The sequence below is a fragment of the Tamandua tetradactyla genome, chromosome 2 (genome assembly GCF_023851605.1).
Source record: "Tamandua tetradactyla isolate mTamTet1 chromosome 2, mTamTet1.pri, whole genome shotgun sequence".
In the NCBI taxonomy this organism is placed as follows: domain Eukaryota; kingdom Metazoa; phylum Chordata; class Mammalia; order Pilosa; family Myrmecophagidae; genus Tamandua; species Tamandua tetradactyla.
In genome coordinates, this window is record NC_135328.1 from 99,494,804 (window position 1) to 99,515,034 (window position 20,231).

The window sequence follows — 20,231 nt, forward strand, 5'->3', positions numbered from 1 at the left end:
TGGGGAGAGGTCAGGGGAGCTTCTACATATATTATAATGCACAGAACAGCCCTATGTACAAAGAATTATTCAATCCAAAATGCCAATTGTGCTGAAGTTGACAAACTCTGAGAAATAAATATTTTTATTTCTTTTTCTATTATGCGTATCATGAGGAAGACCGAGGCAGCACCAGAATTTCAACTAACATGAACAAAACGAAAATGTTATCCACCAGAGTTAAAATTTTTGCAAAATAAAACTCTACTGTAGGGGTGAATGCCAGATTTAATACAGGGGGGAAAGCCCTTGCTTGCTTCTGGGATAATACTAATTTGAAAGTGGCCAAGAGATTTGCTGAAGTCTTTTTTTTTTTTTTCCTTCTTAGGCTGTCAGGAACACCCAGAATCAAACTTGAGAGAGAGTTAAATCACATTGCCAGGCATGCAATCTTCACTGTGGGTGAGTGACATTGTAAATTCTTGTGCCCCTGCCAGGTAGGTCAGCACTGAGGGAGAGGTTTAAGTGTATCATAAGATTATGAATGAGAGAATATTAATCAGGGTTCTGAGAAACTGGAGAGGCACTTAACTCTTTGCTTCTCATTCTAGCAAGTGAAGGGGGCGGGTGGGGTATAGGTGTGGGAAAGTGACCAATTTTTTGGACCTAAAAGACTCCTTAAACTTCTTCATTAACACATTTAGATAGAATTTACCTGTTTTATGAGATGGAAGCATTTACTTTAATTTAAAATATCTGAGTGCCTGCTATGGGCAGTAAGACCACCAAGATGAGTGGGACAGATTTCCTGACCCCCAGCAGTCCAGAATGACCATGAGGTGTCTCAGTGCAACAGCCCCATGTTTAGGGAATCCCAGAAAAAATGCAGAGAAAAGTCATTATCTGGGGCAGTTAAGGAAGGTACCCTAAAAAAGGGATGTCTTCTTTGGATGTCTTCTTCTTTGGCAAAAAGAAAAGGTTGGTGGCTGTATAGGTTTGTGCAAAGGCACTGAGGTATAAAATGGCACAGCATGTTCAGGACATTTCACATTAGATTTCTTGAGCTGAAAGAGTGTGCTGCCATGACAGGAGGAGATACTCTGGGGAATATTGCTAAAAATATGGGCTGGGTCTGACAAATACAGTTTTGATGTTATAAAGTTCAGTATTCTCATTGTCATAGAGCATTATTTTTGAGATACCTTATAATATTATAATCTATCTTAAATTCAAAGTGATTCCTTGAAAATATTTTTTGTCCTCTTTAAGCAACTCTGCTTTGCTGAAATTAATGATTTATAAACATAGAGTGGTTCCCCAAAATGGAAAGATATAAATTATTTTGTAATAGAAAAAAAAAAAACATTCTCTAACCAATTTTGCAGCTCTTTCATGGAACTCGGAAATGTTTTGATAAAGCAAACTCCTTTTGCATATTTTCCATTGCCTCTCATCCAAAGAACCAACACCATCCTCTCTGTTACAAGCTAGATTCTGTATTCCTGTCCCCATATACTATTGTAGATGCCATATAAGAATATGAACAGGCTATAAGTGAAATAAAACTGCACTCTCAGAGTCACTGGCTGTCAAAGCCTCTCATTACCATCTCAGTTTTCCCTCTGGATTTGTTTATGACTATGTTCTGAAGTTTTTGGAGTTATTGGACTTAATAAATCAACATGAAGAGTATCAACCTAATAAAATAATTCTCTTCTGGTTTCTACTAGTTACTACATTGACAAAGTAATTCTCCAACTCTCAAATGGGAGTTGGACAGTGGACACTGTAAGGCAGCATTTTACTACTACTTTGGGATTTCTGCCTGAAAGCACAAAGAACACACATTCTTCCCAATTCCCCACTGCTTTGTGACCCTGCTGTCATAGTTTCCCTGTGCTTTCAAAAGCAGAGGCAATGAAAGGACATTGTTGAAGACTTCTCTCCCTGCCCCCTTCTCTCTCAAAGTGCATTTTCTCGAAACCCAAAGTCAAATAGGACACCTTTTATTATTAACTGGGAATTTAAAAAATTATAAATGGTGAAAATGTTCATTGTTCAATGAGTTAATGTCAAGGAATGAACATTTTCAAAAATTAAAATTATAAAAATAATGACATTAGAGAAAAGAAAAGAAATCACCCACAACCCCACAATCTGTTTCCTATGTCAACAGTACACGATAGTAATCATAAAGACTGTACAATTTCGTATCCCTGTCTTTGTTTCTATTTAAATAATTATTTGTCTATAAAGTAGAATATTAATAAAGCAGTAAGATGTACATTTTATGACATATATGACATGCATGGAAAAATACTTTCAATATAATGCTAAATACTAAATATAAGATACAATGCTGCATACAAAGCATGACTCTAAATTCTTTGCATGTATGCACACACCCACAGATGGAAAGAAATATATCAAATATTAACAGTGATTGTTTCTAGATGCTACAGTTACTTTTTAAATGATCATTTTACCGAATTCTTCAAAATTTCTACTATGAACATTTAATATTTTACACTGGAAAAAGATTGAAATAGTACATTAAAGTTTTGCCATGTGTCTCGTGTTGCTAACTATCATTTTAACGCTTGTGTAATGTTCCATCGAATGGAAGTAGTATTTTTATTGAATCCTTTCTCTTCTGTGGAAGGATGTAGACCATTTCCAATTCTTGGCTACCGTCATTCACGCTTTAAACACTGTGATGGGTCTGCACACAAACTGTGACACGTGGAAATCGAGGTGCTCCATGATCTGACCTCTGCCAACTCCTTGGACCTCAGCGTAGCGTGAAGAGGACAAGCATGAGAATTTGATGTTCTGGTTGGAACCCCTCTCTACCACTTCCTCATGGCATTGTGACTCAGTTTGCCAGGGCTAACAAATAATATAGACTGCTTGGCTTAAACAACAGGAATTTATTATCTTACAGCTTTGGAAGCTAGAAGTCCAAAATGAAGGTGGTGGAGGGACCCTGTTTCTTCAAGCTTTGCAATGTTCTGGTGGTGACTTGCTGGCAATCTATAACTTCACCTCTACCTTGCTACATGGCCATCTGTGCCTTCTGTCTCATCCTCACTCCTATGACTTTGCCTCAATTTCCTCTGCTTACAAGGACTCAGTAATACTGGATTAAGACCCACCCTGATTTAGTGTGACCTCATCTTAACTAATAGGACCTTTGAGGATCCTATTTACAAATGAGTTCACATGCCTAGGACCAGGGATTGGGACTTCAGCATGTCTTTGTGGGGGACATGATTCAATCCATAACACATGCCCACGGGATGAAACAGCATGCAATGCTAGATACAGAGTTCCTGACTCATGGATGGTTCACAAAGAGAGTGCTGCTATTATTATTTTACATCTTCCCACCCCTCATTCCCCCTTCACCCCCAAGACAACTGGGTCAAGGCAATAAAGGAGTCATTTGCGAGTGAAGAAATCACAGGAATATGTTATTCATATAAAAATATTTTAAAAGAAAATTTATACGATTACTATAAAGAAAAAACTAGTATCGTTTGAAGCAAATTGGACATAACCATGAAAATAGATATTGGCTGGACATGGTTTGGGAGAAACCAAGGAAATCACTGGAACTGGCCAAGCCGGTGAAACGCTGTTGTCCCGAGTGGATTCAGCAAATACTCTCTCTGTGCCTCTGAGCTGACCTTAAAACAAAGCACCTCAGATTTGCTGTGCTGGAGGCAACTGTCTAAAGAGTCTAGCGGCAAATTAGACAACATTGATTGCATTTTCCTCCTCTAGAGTGAGAAATCAAATCAACGAAGCAAAATTAGAACACCCCAGCTGCAGTGTCAAGGGAGCCGCCGGCAAGGCCAAGACAGCACAAGAATCAGAACGCAAGTATTCTCAGCATTCCCTGGGTGCTCGCTACTCCTCATACTAGACCCCAGAATCCAACCACTAAAGCTTTTGTGTCCTCCCGGATTTTACGAATGCAAGCCAAAGCCCCCGGTCCCACACACTGTGGTTTGCTTTCTGGAGCGCACGCTGATTATGGACAGCAAGCCAGGGGGCTCCAGGGTCAAGACTCTAATCACCTTTTGAGGCTCAGCTCAATGTCCATCCCCTGCTGGAGGCTTTCCCAACATTTTCTCACATTCGCTGGTTTCTCCTTTCTCTAAAGTCTATATGGCATTTCTGTAGAGGGGCTCTGAGGTGGCAGTCTGGCTGGAAGGGAGAAGTTTAAGGGACTATTCTTGAAGCTATATATATATTTATATAGTAAGCTCAGTATTTTTACTTATTTATTTAAAGCATTATTACATATGCTTTAAATAAAAAATAGCAAAGTTCCTAAAAGTGCCTTTTTTCATACTTTACAAAGACTGGGAAATCGATTGTCTATTTCTAGGAATATTATTATTTAAAGGGTGGCCAGTGAAGATGTGGTGGATTTTAAGGGAGCAGGGAGAGCAGGGTGTCCCTTTCCCCTGGACTGGCCAACACTGGTGCCATCTCTGCTTGTCTGCTTTTTGTCTTTACAGTCCAGTTTTGCAATCACAGTCTGCCAGCCACAATACGATCTCTGCATTTCAAGTTTAGCAGAACTTAACAAATTTTTAAGTATACAACTCTGTGAAGGTGGGGACTCTGCTTGCTGTATATATCACTGTACACAAAAGCAATTATCAGCACCTAGCACCAAGTAAATAACTATTGAATGAATGAATGAATAAGAAACCGGACTATTAAGAACTGCATAATAGAAAGTTATTCTTCTAATGGATAAAAGAGGATGAGGGAACAGAGTTCCAGCAGTAAGCAAGTAATTTCAATGAGTTAAAATAATCCCAAGATTCAGAAGACTCAGTGTTTGTCAGCATGCAGGCCAGTATTAAGCGTCTCTCCCCTTCCCCTCAATGCCTGGGACCAGCAGCAGCATTGCACACTCTATACACCTCACCGCCTGTTCTGCTGATAATGTACAAAGCTGCACAAATGCCACTGGGCTGCACCTGCAGCCTAGCATCCTAAGGACAATGCTAAGTCCTGACCATGACTGAGTCATCACCCACCATAGCTACATAATAGACACCATCATACCCAAATCTGCTTTACTAGAATTTCAACTGGACAAGGCATATCTATTTTTCATTTTCACTTATTTTTATACTAATGCAATTCTTCAATTAGAGTGTAAGCAGGGGTACATTTCATATTCACATATGTAATACTAACATCAGTTTTCACCCACAATAACCAATGAATCAGTCCTGTCTACAGCTGAGGATATTGTTTTGAGAAGTAATGAGGCCAAAGTCACACAGTCAGTAAAAGGAGAGGGAAATCAAACCCAGGCAGCCTGACTCTTAAGCATCTTGTCAAACCAGCTCAGGCTAAGTGGTGGACCTCAATGAATGTGCATTGCCTGACTCCTGTAAATATGTCATAACTAAAATAAGATAGAAAGGGAGAGGTGAGCGAGGGGTTGGGGGAGGAGGAAGGAAGAGGAGAAAAAACGAGAGAAGCCAATTTGGGAGCAGATCAAATATGATTATGATTCTTGCTCATTTAATCCCATTTCTCAAAAGGCAATTAGCCACAGGAGTGGCTTTTATATCAGTGCACACCCAACTGTATCCGTGAGCCTCTGACTCAGAGCTATGGTTACCTGTAGTCCCATATGGATTTCGCACTTCCTTAAAAAAATAAATTTAAACCCACATCTGCCTACAGGTGCCATTCTCAGATTCTCAAAATGCAAGTCCTCATTTAACAACAAATCTTTACTGAGCAGTGAATACGCAAAAGTGAGGAGATGGGAAGCCATGGTCTCCGTCCTTCTCAAAATCATTTTAAATGCCTGTATGGCACGTGGGAGTTATTTCGCATGTCAAACCCCTTTGTTTGATTAAGGCTGACAGGAGCCTTCTTACAGGGATCCCGAGTCTGCATTTAGGCTTAATGGGAGAGTGCTGTTTTCAATTAGCAAATGTCTGCCAAAGGCACACAGTGTAGAAACTTCTTGCACAACGCCCAGTACAGAGTGTATACTTAATAAATAGTGCTCCCTTTATGTTGAATTAAACCCTAGCAACCTTCATATTGACCACCGCACCAGAGCAACCCCCACTCTGCCCCAACTTAGGACAGAGTGTAGGCACTGAGAAAGGAAGATGGACTTTTCCCAAAAGGTAAAACTCAATATACCTTCAGGGTTCATCCATGTTGCAGCATATATCAGAACTTCATTTCTTCTTATGGCTGAATAAAAATGAGCATATTATATATATATATATATATATATATATATATATATATATATATATATATATATATATACACATCACACTAGGGACTGGGTGTAAGGGGAATGAGGAGCTATTGCATAATGGGTACAGAGTTTCTGTTTGGGGCAACGAAAAGATTTTGGGTAATGAATATTGGTGACGGTAGCACAATATTGGAATGTAATTAATACCACTGAACTGTCTACTAGAAAGTGGCTAAAATGGGAAATTTTGAGTTGTATATACATCACTACCTTTAAAAGTTAAAGAAAGAATCAATATGCCAATGGGCATGCTAATCCACCTGGTCTATGGTGACAAATCGTAATGACAATGATTCATGTCCCATCATTCTAGGGAAGCCCTAAATTCCTCCTCACAGTGGTACGACATGATTTTACGACATGATTTGATTGGACAGCTCTCTTAGTGAAGTGCGACTATAACACAGCTATTTTTTGCCCTAGGAAACCTGCTGACAGGCCTCCTTTGAAAAACCAAAAGCATGAAATGCTTTTCACTCCACTGAACAGTTTTCCACATGACACATACTGATTGAGCCTACAGAATTCTACAGGCTACGTAAAATAACTGCTGTTCCCCACTATGGAAACCTCACATGTCCCTCTCAGTTCCACCTGGGCAGCCTCTGCAAGGTTGTTCTCAAACAGTTAATAGTATAATGAAGACCCAATAGGAGCTGAACAGTTGTCCCTAAACTGAATAGCTTAATTGCTTTTTCAGATTCTGGTGGGTATTCTGAACTGGATCCATCTCTGACACACCTCAATGAGCTTCCGATATCTTATTCAATTTATAGCCACTCTTTTTCCTGAGCAGCAGGTGACAGAGATGAAAGATGGCTCCAATCAGCAACCCCACTGATATGCTCTCCAAACGGCGTCATTTTCAGTACCCTTTTCTGACACTGTAATTTACTGGTACGTCTGACATAAATCAAATTCAGGCTCACAAAAGGCGACATAAATGGTATCAGTCAATGAAAGAGTGTCAAAATGTATATTTCCCTCATCCTGCTTCACAATTTCCTCACCTCTGAATTATATGGTAGCATAGCCACAGCTGTTATTTCTGTTACAAGTAAAAATAAGATCGGTCTGTGAGATGCACTGAGAAAACATCCCTGACATTTACCTTGGGACATCCAGAAAGCTTACCTTGCCTCACTTAGCTGAGGGTATGAAAAAATAAGAGTCTTGACTCTTTCAAAAAAGTAGTGCAAGGGGACAAACTGTTCTGTTAGCGAAATCTGCCCGCAGGTGAGGGGGAGCTGATTGCATGAAATTTCAACTCTTCGGGGGCTCTCATATTTTGCCTTCTGAAAATGATTTCAGGAAAAGAAGGCAGAGACCAGGCATGACAGGACAAATATTATGTGACCATATGATTTCATTTACATGATATATCTAGAATAACCAAATTCATAGAAAGAGAAAGTAGATTTGGAAATGGGGGAGGGGTTATGGCAAATTATTGCTTAATGGGTGCAGGGTTTTTATTTGGAGTGATGAAAAAGTTGTGGTAATGGATGGTGGTGAAACATCCATTACACTGTGTATGTAAAACACTGTAAATATAATTGATGTCACTGAATTGTAAACACGCAAGAGGTTAAAATGAGAATTTTTGTGTTGCATATAGGTTTCCACACTAAAAATGTTTTAAAGGCAGAGACATACCTGGGCTAGAAAAATAGACATGCAATAAACATTTAACAGTGGAGGAAGGACTCTGTAGCAAGAATATTCCTTCCTGATGCCACTCTTGAGAATGAGCAGGGTATAGCAAGAGCAATACTGTGCTGGAGATCAAGAGATCTGAATTCGAATCCTAACTTTGTTACCTCTCAGCTATGTGACACTGGTCAAGTCACCTGACTCACTGAGCCCTAGTTTACTTGAGGGGAATTTGGGGTTAAAGACAAGAACCTGGCTTCCCAGAGATTTAGTGAGGGCATGGTGGGGAGGCTGACAGTGATCTGTGAAATGGAGATCATAGCCCAGTGTGCTCTAGTTGGTTTGTCAAAGGAGTCCTGGTTGAGGTCAATATGTGAGTGTCCTCATGACTACAATAACTTTTCATGAGCAGATAAAATGTGCTATTGCTCAATATTACTCTTAAAAAGGGTCTGATCATCAGGGAATCCCTAATATTGTGTCAAACTTTAGGGACACCCAAATCAATAGCCCATGCCCTTGATTTTGAGGCTTACTCTTATGAAACTTATGTAGGTAGCAGAGAAGTTTAGCCTACCTATATGTATGCCTAAGAGTTACTTCTGGAAGACCTCTTTTGTTGCTCAGATGTGGCCTTGCTCTCTCTAAGCCCAACTCTGAAAGTGAAATCATTGCCCTCCTCACTACATGGGACATGGCACCCAGGGGTGAAATTCTCCCTGGTGGCATGGTGACTCCCAAGGATGAGTCTGGTCCTGACACTGTAGAATCAACAATTACATCCTGGCCAAAAGGGTGAAAAGAAGTGTATCAGTGGCAGAGAGAATTCAAATAGAATTAAGAGGCTACTCTGGAGGTTGCTCTTAGGCAAGCTTCAGTTAGATATTGCTACCTATCATAACCTGCCAAACACCAACCAGTGACATTCCAGCCAATCCTAAAGAACACCAAGGGCAATATATAAGATTCCACAAGGGTTCCATGCACTAGAATAACTTTTCAGAATCCTAGAACCTCCATATGGGTCCCTGGACCAGATAAGTCCTGAAACCTAGAGGGCCCAGCCTCTCCAGAACATCAGATAGTTTCATCTCTCTACCCCTTATTAGTGACAGACCTTTCCAACATGAAAAAGTTAGAACAGCCATAGCCCAAACACCCTTAAAGAGAGGGATAGAAAGATCAAAGATGATAGTGGAGTTATACAGAGAAGACAGGAATTAACAAACGAATATGACTGCTGAATCATTAAATTGGTATTTCTTTTAGTCTCCAGTATCTTAGAGAAGCTAGAAGTAAAATTCTAAAATTGAGGTGGGCCACGGTGGCTCAGCAGGCAGAGTTCTCATCTGCCATGCTGGACACCCTGGTTCAATTCCCAGTGCCTGCCCATGCAAAAAAAAAAAAAAAAAAAAAAAAAAAATTGTAGAATTGTAACCCATGCTAAACTCTGAAATCTGTTCTACAACTAATTGTGGTGCTGTGCTTTGAAATGTATTGCTCTCTTGTATATATTTATTTTTTACAAAAAAGAAAACTCAATTGTGATGGTTAAAAAATATTTATGCCTTTTAGCCTCCTATATTCTGGAGCAGCTAGAATGAAAACTGAGAGGATCATATGGTAGCCCATTACAAACTCTGAGATCTGTCCTGTAGCTACTTGTTGAAGAGTGCTTTGAAAATATTGCTTTTTTCTTTCTTTGCTTTGTATATATGTTATAGTATTATACAAAGAAGTTTTAAAAAACAGGGTCTGAGGTTCTTTCTTTACAGATTGCCAAAAGATTTACCTAAGTAGGAAAGGAGAAGCTACATTTTTAGCCTACAAATCTGTCTGTTCTAAGTGACCATCTGAAGCTAACCTAGCAAGCGAATTTGTTTTCTGATTTCAAATGATCAGATACAATGTAAGATAAGCAGCAGTGTGAGAGTCTTCAGTAGCTAAATTCCCTGTTTTAGTTTTCTAGCTGTTAAAACAAATACCATCTGATGGGTTGGCTTAAACAATGGGAAGTTCTTGGCTCATGGTTTTGAGGTTAGGAGAAGTTCAAAAAGAAGGCATCATTAAGACAATACTTTCTCCCTGAAGACTGTGGCATTTTTGTGCCTGGCTGCAAGTGATCCTTGGGTCCTTAGCTTTTCTATCATACGACAATGTACTTGGCAGCATCTTCTTTTTCTTCTGGGTTCTGTTGACTTCTATCTTCTTGCTTCACCTGTGACTTCTCTTTCTGTTTCCACTTCCCTCTGCTTATAAGGACTTCAGCCAAATTGGATTGAGGCCCACCCTCCTTCAGTTTGGGCACACCTTAACTAATAACATCTTCAGAGGTCCTATTTACAAATGGATTCACACACACAGGACCAGAGGTTGGAACCCAAAACAGGCCTCTTGTGGGGGATATGATTCAATCTCCAACACTTCCCTTTTAGGCATTGCAGGGACCCAAACAAAGAAGTGAAACCTTGCACTTTCCAACCTACTTCCACTGAAGCTCCAACGGCCCTCCTATTACCAGGACTGGGTACTCTCCACCCTCCAGAATTAGACTAGGAGATGATGATACCACAGCCGATCAAGCTAAGCCTAAACAAACTTTTATTTAGAAAATTGAAGTCTGTCCTTTCATTTGAATATTTCCAGTGAAGTGAGCATATCCACAGAAGCCCATGTGAAGACCGCTTAGAGAGTCTGAGATAAAGGAATATCTAAACTTGCAGACTGTAGGGAAGCCACCTGCTACTCTCTCCTCTGGCTCAATGTGACTTCCTATTCCACCTCCCCGATCCCTTCTAGCTTAGTTTCCTTCCTGGTAAAATGGGGGACAAACCACACGTGTGTCCCACCCTCTCCTTTGGAACCCTCTCTTTTATGCCCCAATGGCTTTTTCTTCCTACTCAGGTTGTTTTCCTCAGTTCACCAGCCCCACCAGAGAAGGTTCCTTCTCCTAAATGGGAACTTAGAATTTTTTTCCTGCCATAGCTTACTATCCCTACTCCTTCAGACAAAGAAGTAAGGTAAGATCCATGCAAGTTGTAATCTGTCATTTTACTTACAACAGATCCTGCCTTAGCTCACAATATATATTTGCTGAATGAATGAATGAGTGAATGAGTAAATGAATGAAGAAGCAAATGGATGAATAAATATACAACAGCCAATATAGAAATTCTGGGTAGTAAAGGTTTTGACAACTGGGATTTAAAAAAAAAAAAATCTATTACTGCACTACAAAATATCATCAACCAGACACTGTTCTTAGAATTCTCTCTTAAGCTTCTATATCTCAAGTAATTATACTAAAATGGTGCTATTAGAGCTAGCTCAAGAAAATTACCCAGCATGTGAATGGGATTTAAAAGAGAAAAAAAAATCACCTTAAAAGAGATTTCTAATTATGTAGTTTAAAAAATTACCAGGGTTTCCATTCTAACTAGGCTTTGAGCTTCATAGAAAGCCTTAGCTAGCAGCGATTTTCATGACTGACCTCCTCCCACCTAATGAACTATCCCGATGTCGTTTGTGGTGTGTGGTATTGCTGAATCACTCTGTAGTGTGTGCACCAGCCAGCTGAGGAGCACTGGGAAGCACTTAGCTTCCTCCTCTTCATCTCCCAAATGTGGGCAAGCGTGCCTACTCTTGAAGGTCTACAATGAGGATTCAAGGGAGTAATCCATGTGGAGTGTTTAGTACAGAGTTCAGCACCCAGTAAGTGTTGAATGTATGTCAGCCATTTTCTTTCTGCTTTTAAAAATAGTTTCCTATCAGTTTAGTTGAAGACTGGCTAAGATCTGCAATCTCTCCAGCAGTGAGTCACACTCCCTTCTTATGTGTTTGCTAAAAAACTTCATTTAATGTCACGGAGGTCTCTCTTCCAACTTCTGCCAGTGAAAGAAAATACTGACTGAGCCCCAATAAAAACTCAACAAATATTATTCATCCATGCTGGTTTCTAGACAAATCTGTTGAGTTCTAAAGGATAGTGGTGGTGGTGGATGACGACGGTAAGGCTGAGTGCTTACCATGTGCCAGAGACTGTTTTAAGTGTTTTACATGAATCCAACATATTTGATCCTCGCAAGAAACCTATGACGTGACAATATGTCTTATCACTCTGTATTCAGTCAATAATATATTCACCCTCTATCCACTCAATAAATGAAGAATGGGTGGTACAATATTGGCTCAGTGGCAAGAATTCTCGCCTGCTGAGCTGGAGACCCGGGTTCAATTCCCAGAGCCTGCCCATGCCAAATAAATAAATAAATGAAGGCTTGTGTGATGTTTACCAGAGTACCACACAAGCTGTAGATCCTAGTGGTTAACAATGCTCCTGATTCCTCTAGTCCCCATCAGTGTAACCTCTGGCAAGTTACTTAACTTCAGATTACTATCTCAATTTCTTCACATGTAAAAGGAGAACAGTAAAAATAATTCCACATGAAACTGTTAGAGAGATAAATTGATACACATAAAAGGCTTAGTAGAGTAGTGTAGGCACACAGTAAACACTCAATACATTTAGCAAACTTTACTCTGGGTCCATTTTAAAGAGGAAATAATACCCTTTCCATGAAGTAAAATCCATTATGCATTGATTATAGGTACAAAAAAGCAAACCTCACATTTCTTCTCTTGTAGGAAAGGGCCAAAGTTTGAATCAACTTTAAACTCTGAATTACTCTTGGAATAGTCAAGAAAATAAAGGAATGATCACTTATTATCCAGGATGAATTAGTCATCATTTGTCTATAGATATTCAGAGGAGCTTTTTGATACCTAGTTTAAAACTGTGAATTATTTCATTATATGTATCTATGGACAGAATAGAGTTATCCAAGTCCACTAAAATTGAATATTCACTTGCTTATTCAGTTATTCACATTAGTTCACTCAACAAACATGTTGAGTTTCTACTACACGATGAATACTGTTCTAGGACTCAGCAATGAACAAGACAAAGTTCTTGCCCTTGAAGAGCTGATAATCTTTTAGGTGAGGTTGGCAACAAACAAGTAAATACATAGTATTATGTCACAGGATCACAATACCATATCTAATTAATAAATTTGCCCTTGCAAAGTCATTTGCTCCTTAAAATACTAAAAGCATAAGGGAAAGATTTAAAGAATAAAATGGTTAATGAACCAACATTCAACATTCACAGCTAGCCCTGCTAACTCAACTACTTGACCCCAATCTTCTGCTAGGATACTGTGAATGAAAGTAGAAGAGATGAAGAGAAGAGCCTGGGGCACAAGGGAAGGGGTGTATGCCACCTTCCTCCATTCCTGCCAGGGTCAGAAGCTGGCCTAGAAAAAAAGTACCCTGGAGAGAAGGGGAGCACGTGAGAGGTTGATCCAGCCCTGACTTTGGTCCCCAGTTTCTGCATCTCTCCCCTGGCCCCAAAGATGCCATCTGATCCCCAGCTACAGGTTCAGCCCAGCCAGGTCCCCAGATCTTAGTTCTGACCACTGATGGGATATCTAGAGCTCTGCTTGGACATCCAGGGACTCCTGACCATTGCTGACCTATACTTGTGCTCTGAAAAGTGGGTCTCCTTCTTGTTCATGAGATTTGGTTGCCAACTGATGACCCACTTCTGGTGACTGGATTCCCACCTTAATCTCTATACCAAAGCCCATTTTGGTCACCTGCTGAGCACTACAGAACTCCTAGGATGGAGACTACTTGCCTTTCTCCTGCTCATGATGTCCCAGAAATCCAAATCCAGTTTCTCATTTATCCTAGGCATGGGATGTCCTTCCTGTAGGCAGTCTTTCCCAGCATTTTCTAAGGTGGGCCTGTCTCTAAACTGCTCATGGATGTATATGCCTGCTCTGTAGAATGTAGCCACAATCACTGATTATCTGACCCATGACCTTCCTCTGTTTTCATGGAGCTCCTAAACCCTCATTGTGGTTGCTCGACGGGATTTCTGCTGGTACAAGCAGTTGGAGTTATCACTCAACACCACACCCATGTGCCATGACCACTAAGAAGACAGACCAGTATACTTTTAGAACTTCGCCATTACAGTACCAAGTAGGAGTGTCCAGATTGTCAACTCCACCCCGCACCCACACAGAATCATCCCAGAATCAGATCTCCCTATTTTATGCTCAGAACATTTGCACATCTCTTTTTATTGTCAAAATTTCTATTTTTATATTTATCTGATTGTAAACTCCCTGAAGGCAGGCACTGTGTCTGCTTTACTCATGCTATATCTGCTCAACAGGGCCTGGACCACTGTTTGGTCCCAACAAGTATTTGTTGAATGAACTTCCTCAACAGAATGTGGCCTCTGGTTGATTCAACCCATAACTGATAAATTGGTTTCTGGATAGAGGATGTGAAAATAAATCACCGAACATTCTCTTCATCTTTGTAGAACCACAACCTGGTGTTCCCAGGACAGCACTGTTTCCTATGTAGGGTTCTCAAATGGTATCTGATTTTCTTTACCACTGCCTTTGTTTTCCTGTATCCAGGGCTACAGTTAGTGTCTTATATACTCCTCATTGCTGTTTCCACACCATTCTCTTCTTGTTCTGTCAGCTTTGACACTCACCTTGTTAGACTATTCATCACCCACTTCACCTCATTGTTTCATCATCCAGCAATCTCTGGGTCATCCAACCTCATTCATTGGGTCCTCATTCCTTCCCTGCCGTCATAATTCTGGTTGATTTTAACATATGTGTAGGTGATCCCACTAACACTATTACTCCTAAGTTCCTCTCTCTGATGACGTTTTTCTTACTTCAGCCACTCAATCTTACCCTCAGCCTTGTTGTGAGCTATTACTGCAATCTCCATAAACTAATCAGAGGTGGGGTGATATAAGGGAAATACTGGCTGCCCATTACAACTAACAGCTCAAAACACTTAGATCCATCCTTAGTCAGTAAAAAATTCAGGCTTAAACAAGACAAAGCAAAGAACCAATAGATTCCATGTACTTCCAAAAGAAGTTGTGACAGAACATGTACTTCTGGTAAAGACCACTGCTGCTGAATGTATAGAAAAGGAAAAAATTTCAAAAAATGCGGCCTATTGATCCTGAGATGAACTAAGTTGGGGAGTATTTAGAATTGTAGATTGTACAATAAATCTTATGAGCTGTAAGTTGTAGTGGATGTTCGACTTTTTTTTTTATGTGTGATTGGTATTATCTCATCCTACTTCCTCTAAGAACTCTTTCATGACCTACCCCTAACCCAATCTTGGTCCACTGTGGTTCAAATGTCTCACTTTCTTTCCTCAAATCCAAGGGTGGAAAACACAACACTGGTCTAAGATAATCAATAGGTCACATTCTCTTGGTCACAGTAATCAGACCTGTGATGGAAAGGTGACCCAATCAAAGTCAGTAACACTCCACTGTGACTTATGGAAAAGAGACTCTCACTATTTACCACGCATGGCAGTAAGGATTGGAGCCTCTGCAGCCATCTTGCTTCAGTGAGAGGAGAGCCTGTCTGAGACTGTGGACAACCTAGAAGAGAATACAGAGATGGAGAGAGGAAAACTGGATTGTGGTGTCACTGAGTATCTAGATCGAGCGACATACTTGCACTCTCAGTTACATGAGCTGTGGCAGAATTAATGACAAGTGCGCACCACACTACTTCCTCTTCCTGAGTACACAAGAAGACTGCCTTTCCTGCCTCCCTTGCAGTTAGGTTGGGTCTTTGAGAATAAACTCCAGGTAAAGGAATATTAGCAGAAATAATGTTAGCCCCTCCCAAAAAATATGAGATCCCCAATACCTACTTCTCCCTTTACAGCAAACTTTGGGATAGTCTTAGAAGGAACAAAACAGAGTACTGTGACACAAGAAACTGAGGGGCAGCGGATGGAGTGGGGATGGTGTCAGGTAAGGCCCCTCTGTGGGGATGATATTTGAACAGGAACCTGATTTGCAATGGAAGAAGTCATTGGGTAAAGGGTGGAAGAAAGAACACTCCTAGTAAATGGAACAGCTAGTGAAAAGACCCTGAGACACAGAGGGGCTTATCATGTCGTCAGAACAGAAAGGAGGCCAGTGTTACTGGAGCTTAGCGACAGTGGGAGAATGGAAGTGTCTAATATTCTAGGCATGAGTGGTGGCAGCAGAGATGGAAAATAAGTGGACAGATTCATGATATATTTTGGAGGTAGCACAGACAAAACATCCTGGTTGGTTGGATATTAAGGAAGAGGAAAAATGATGTCTCCTAAGTCTTTGGATAAATGGTAATGTCATTTAATCATATGGTAAAGATGAGAAAAGAACCACTTTGGGAGGAAAATAATTAGACCTTTCACCTTGGACATGTTCAACACCCACGTGGAGATGTCAATGTAGATACCACCACACAGCTGTGTCTCTAAACAGTGACAATGATAGTGATGCCTGTGAGTATTTACTGAGCATGTGTTATATGTCAGGCATTATGCTAGGTGCTTTGCAGAGATTAAATAATTTAATCTCACTACAACTCTGTCAACTAGTGTCCCATTTTACAAGTCAAGGAAACTAAAGCTCAGATGTAGAAGGGGAACTTGCCAAGAGTAACATGACTACTTAATAAATAACTAGATTTGACCTTCTATGGCAGAAGCCCTTGTCACAAAATGTGTCATAGCTCCCAAACTAGAATATAAGATGCATGAGGGGGAAGGACAGTATTTTTTCATTCCTCATATCCCCAAAACACTTAACACAAAGCTCCACACTTAGAAGTTGATCAACTACTGTTTGTTGCTTCGTTCCATTGCTCATAGGAAAGGGCCAACTAACATAAGAGGCTAGGCCAAAACACAGAAAGATTCCACTCCAATTCTCTTATCTCTACACTTTTGCCTCCTTATTCCTTTATTCCAAATATCAAAAGGATTCCAATCCACTGGTTCATCTTCCTCTTTTATAGGTACTCAGACACAATACCGATGGGAGTGTGTGGTACATCATGAGAAGATTTGGGCATGAACTCACCAGAAACTGGGGGCAGGGGGTGTCTTAGCATACAGCTTTTATAATGTTTTCAATCTTTAAGGTTCCTGTAGTCTTTGGGGCATTAAAGCTAAAACTCATTCTGTGAATTTGGATTAATTCATTTTTGTGACCTCAAAAAGGGTCAGGGAGCTTCCAAACAGAGCCAAATCATGAGCAGGAATATCTGTGATCTGGACTGAATAAAATTCAAGCAATTCAAACTGGGACTGGTTTTTCTATTTCTCGCTTTCCAAACATTTAAGATCAATTTCCCACTCAAAGAAATAGAAAAAATAATTCAAAATACTCACCGCACCTTCTGCCCAAATTTTGAGAGAAATGAGCTTCCTGAATTAAAGGTGTAGGCCACACTGCTTCTCAATAGAGCTCCATTAGTTTCCTAGGGCTGCTTAACAAAACACCACAAACTAGGTGGCTTAAATTTACTCCCTCACAGTTCTGGAGACTGAAAGTCTGAAATCAAGGCATTGGCACTCCAATTTCTGCCTCTGCCTTAACCTGGGCATCTTCCCTCAGTGTGTGTTTCTCTCCGTGTCTCCTCTTATAAGGACATCGGTCATTGGATTCAGGCTCACCCTAAACTAGTAAGACCTCATCTTAACTTGACTCCAATGCAAAGAATCTATTTCCAAATAAGGTCATCCTTTCCCAGGTACCAGGATTAGGATTTGAATATATCTTTTTTGGTGATACAATTCAACCCCCAACAAGGACCACAGAGAATTGGTTTGGTAGGGAAAGTGCAGGCTGCTCTCTCTTCTGGACTATGCTTTCTGCCTTTGTTTCCTGGACTCACCCTTGCCAAGCCTATAAACCTTAGCTCAAATGGAAACTCCTCCAAAACTCTTAGGCTGGGCCATGTGCACTTCCTTTGTGTATATCTGTGCTCATTCTTTTTATGAAAAAAAAAATGACCAGAAATATTATCAGTGTGGTAATCTGTCTCCCTCCCTCCCAGACTATGAGCTTCTCATGGAGAGACCACGTTTTGCCCATCTCATAACTTCCCCATCCCCCATGTGGGTGATTCGCCCTGTTTCTGGCAGCTATAGTAAAGTTCAATAAATAGCTGTTGAATTGAGTGGCCGACAGAGTGGCATTGTGTTAGCTGGACAACAGTATCCTGTGGACTCAGGTGACCTCAGTTCTGGTCCTGGCTTTGGGCCAACTTCCTATGCGCTGTGGAATAAGCCCTTTACCTTTCCTGGGTCTATTTGTTCATCAGCTAAAATAAGGGGGTGGACCAGCTCACAGCTCTGAAGGTCTCTCAGCTCCAGCACCGAGCAATCCGTGCCAGCACGCAGATGGGAAAGCAACTGAGGATAATGAATTCCTCAAGGCTGGCTCCACAAGGCCTTCACCATTAATCACAATTCTCCAATCTGACAAAATCCCTCTCCAAATGATCTCAAAGGGATGCTGCACACAATGAAGGAGAAATAATCACACTCAATTTCCAGACAGAGAATCCTGCTCTAATGTCTACTAATTGTTTCAGTCTTTCTGGACAAGCGCATACGCTGTGCTTTCCTGGCTTCTCATTCCTGGCTTCTGCGGTGGGGGTGGGGGTGGAAGTGGGCGGGGGTGGGAGTGGGGTAGGGTGGGGTGGGTGGGAGCATGTGACGTGACTCCGGCCCTATGCCAGTGGTTCCTGCTCCCCGAGCGCCATGCAGACAGCAGCTAAAGGGCAATGCAGAATATCCTGCATGTTTTAGTCTCCAGATCTGCTTCCAAACTCGATAGTTATATCAAAATCCTTAGAGAAAGCTAATGGCTTTTCCCTGAAACTTTTTTTGCCAAATCAAACCTGAGCAGATGCGTGAAGAAAATTGTTGCCATGATTCCATCTATCGGAAACTGTAAGAGGAGGTGAAAATTTGCCTTGCTGCCCTCCTAAAGCAGGAGCAGGACTCTCAGAGGGCAAGAATGCACTGCCCATTAAACTCATGATGCTAACTGTTTTCAAGGCAGAGCATCCCTTTTAAAGTCCTAATGTTTTCAAGGAAACCACAGCTCCCTCTCCCTCTATGCGCCTTTTTTTTTTCTTTTTTAACTTTTTCTTCGCTTTAGTTTTATGTTTTTTCTTCATCTAGTCTTCTTCAGATTCCTGGGCCGACAATCAGTACAAAACTCTTCCAGTGGAATAAGAATTTATACTTTCAAAAACACACAGTTTACGTATGCCCTTAAATGTCTTAATGTATAGGATGTCCAGCCTCTTTGATTAAATATATCCTCAAGGCCAAGGGCCATGTCTGCCACTTCTTTTGAGTGCCCAAAACACAAGTAGTCAACATATGTATGCCAGATCCTTGGTACAAATTGACTTTGATGTGTTGGGTGTTTTAATAACAATGCCCAGTTCTCACCTTATTTGAGCACTGCTCTAGTCCATTTTACAAAATCTATTCTGAGTTATGTTTTCTTCCTCGTAAGAGTGATGTTTTTTGTAGGTACGTTCCTCATTTTGGATAATTAGACAGTTATTTACATAAACTACCCCTATTAGAATGCAGAATAGAAAACTGAAGTCTCCACGTCTTATAGGCACAATATTTTATGACGTCTTCATGTTTACGGGTCACAAAGCCCATTATTTCAGTGCCAAAGAAAGTGGTTTCTTATGTAAGTGTTTCCTAATATTGCTAAGAATAAAACTGTCCTGAACCTAAAAAGTGAACTGTAAATATGACTATAGTACATTAACAGGAACTGAGCATTTATATATATATATATACATAGGAATGTTCCGGCATTTTATCAAATTAAATGAAGTAAAATGATAAAGGATTATGCACCCAAAAAGTGCTATAAAATGCCACATATGAAACTGTGCTGGTTTGAAAGGATTTATGTACCCCAGAAAAGCCACGGCTTAATCCTAATCCAATTTTGTGGGAGGAATCATTTCTCTTAAACCCTATTCAGCATGTGATTAGATTATCTCCACAGAGATGTGGCTTGCCCACTTGTAGCTATGAACTTTTGAATAAAGGGAGATGTGACTCCACCCATTCCATGTGGGTCTTGATTAGTTTACTGGAATGCTTTAAAAGAGGAAACATTTGGGAGAGAGTCCCTTTGTAGAACGGAGCCAGGAGGAAGAGTCCACTAGCCAGCGACCGTTGGAGATGAAGAAGGAGAACACCTTTGGGGGAGCTTCAGGTAGCAAGAGGCCTGGAGAGAAGCTAGTAAATGCCACCATGTTCGCCATGTGCCTTTCCAGTTGAGACAGAAACCTGAACGTCAACGGCCTTTCTTGAGTGAAGGTAA

At 40.6% G+C, this 20,231-nt stretch overlaps 1 protein-coding gene across 11 annotated transcripts in view; it reads right to left on the reverse strand.

Moving 5' to 3' along the window:
* APBA1 (amyloid beta precursor protein binding family A member 1) overlaps positions 1-20,231 on the reverse strand; it is a 255,799-nt gene that overhangs the window by 170,278 nt on the left and 65,290 nt on the right. For 4 of the 11 annotated variants that reach the window (XM_077148381.1, XM_077148387.1, XM_077148385.1 and 1 more), the window contains one exon: positions 15,376-15,455. The exons of the other annotated variants lie outside the window; for them this stretch is intronic. The gene's annotated coding sequence lies outside the window, so the exon portion shown is untranslated. Of the gene's footprint in view, positions 1-15,375; positions 15,456-20,231 lie in introns of those variants that run through there. 11 annotated transcript variants of the gene reach the window in all.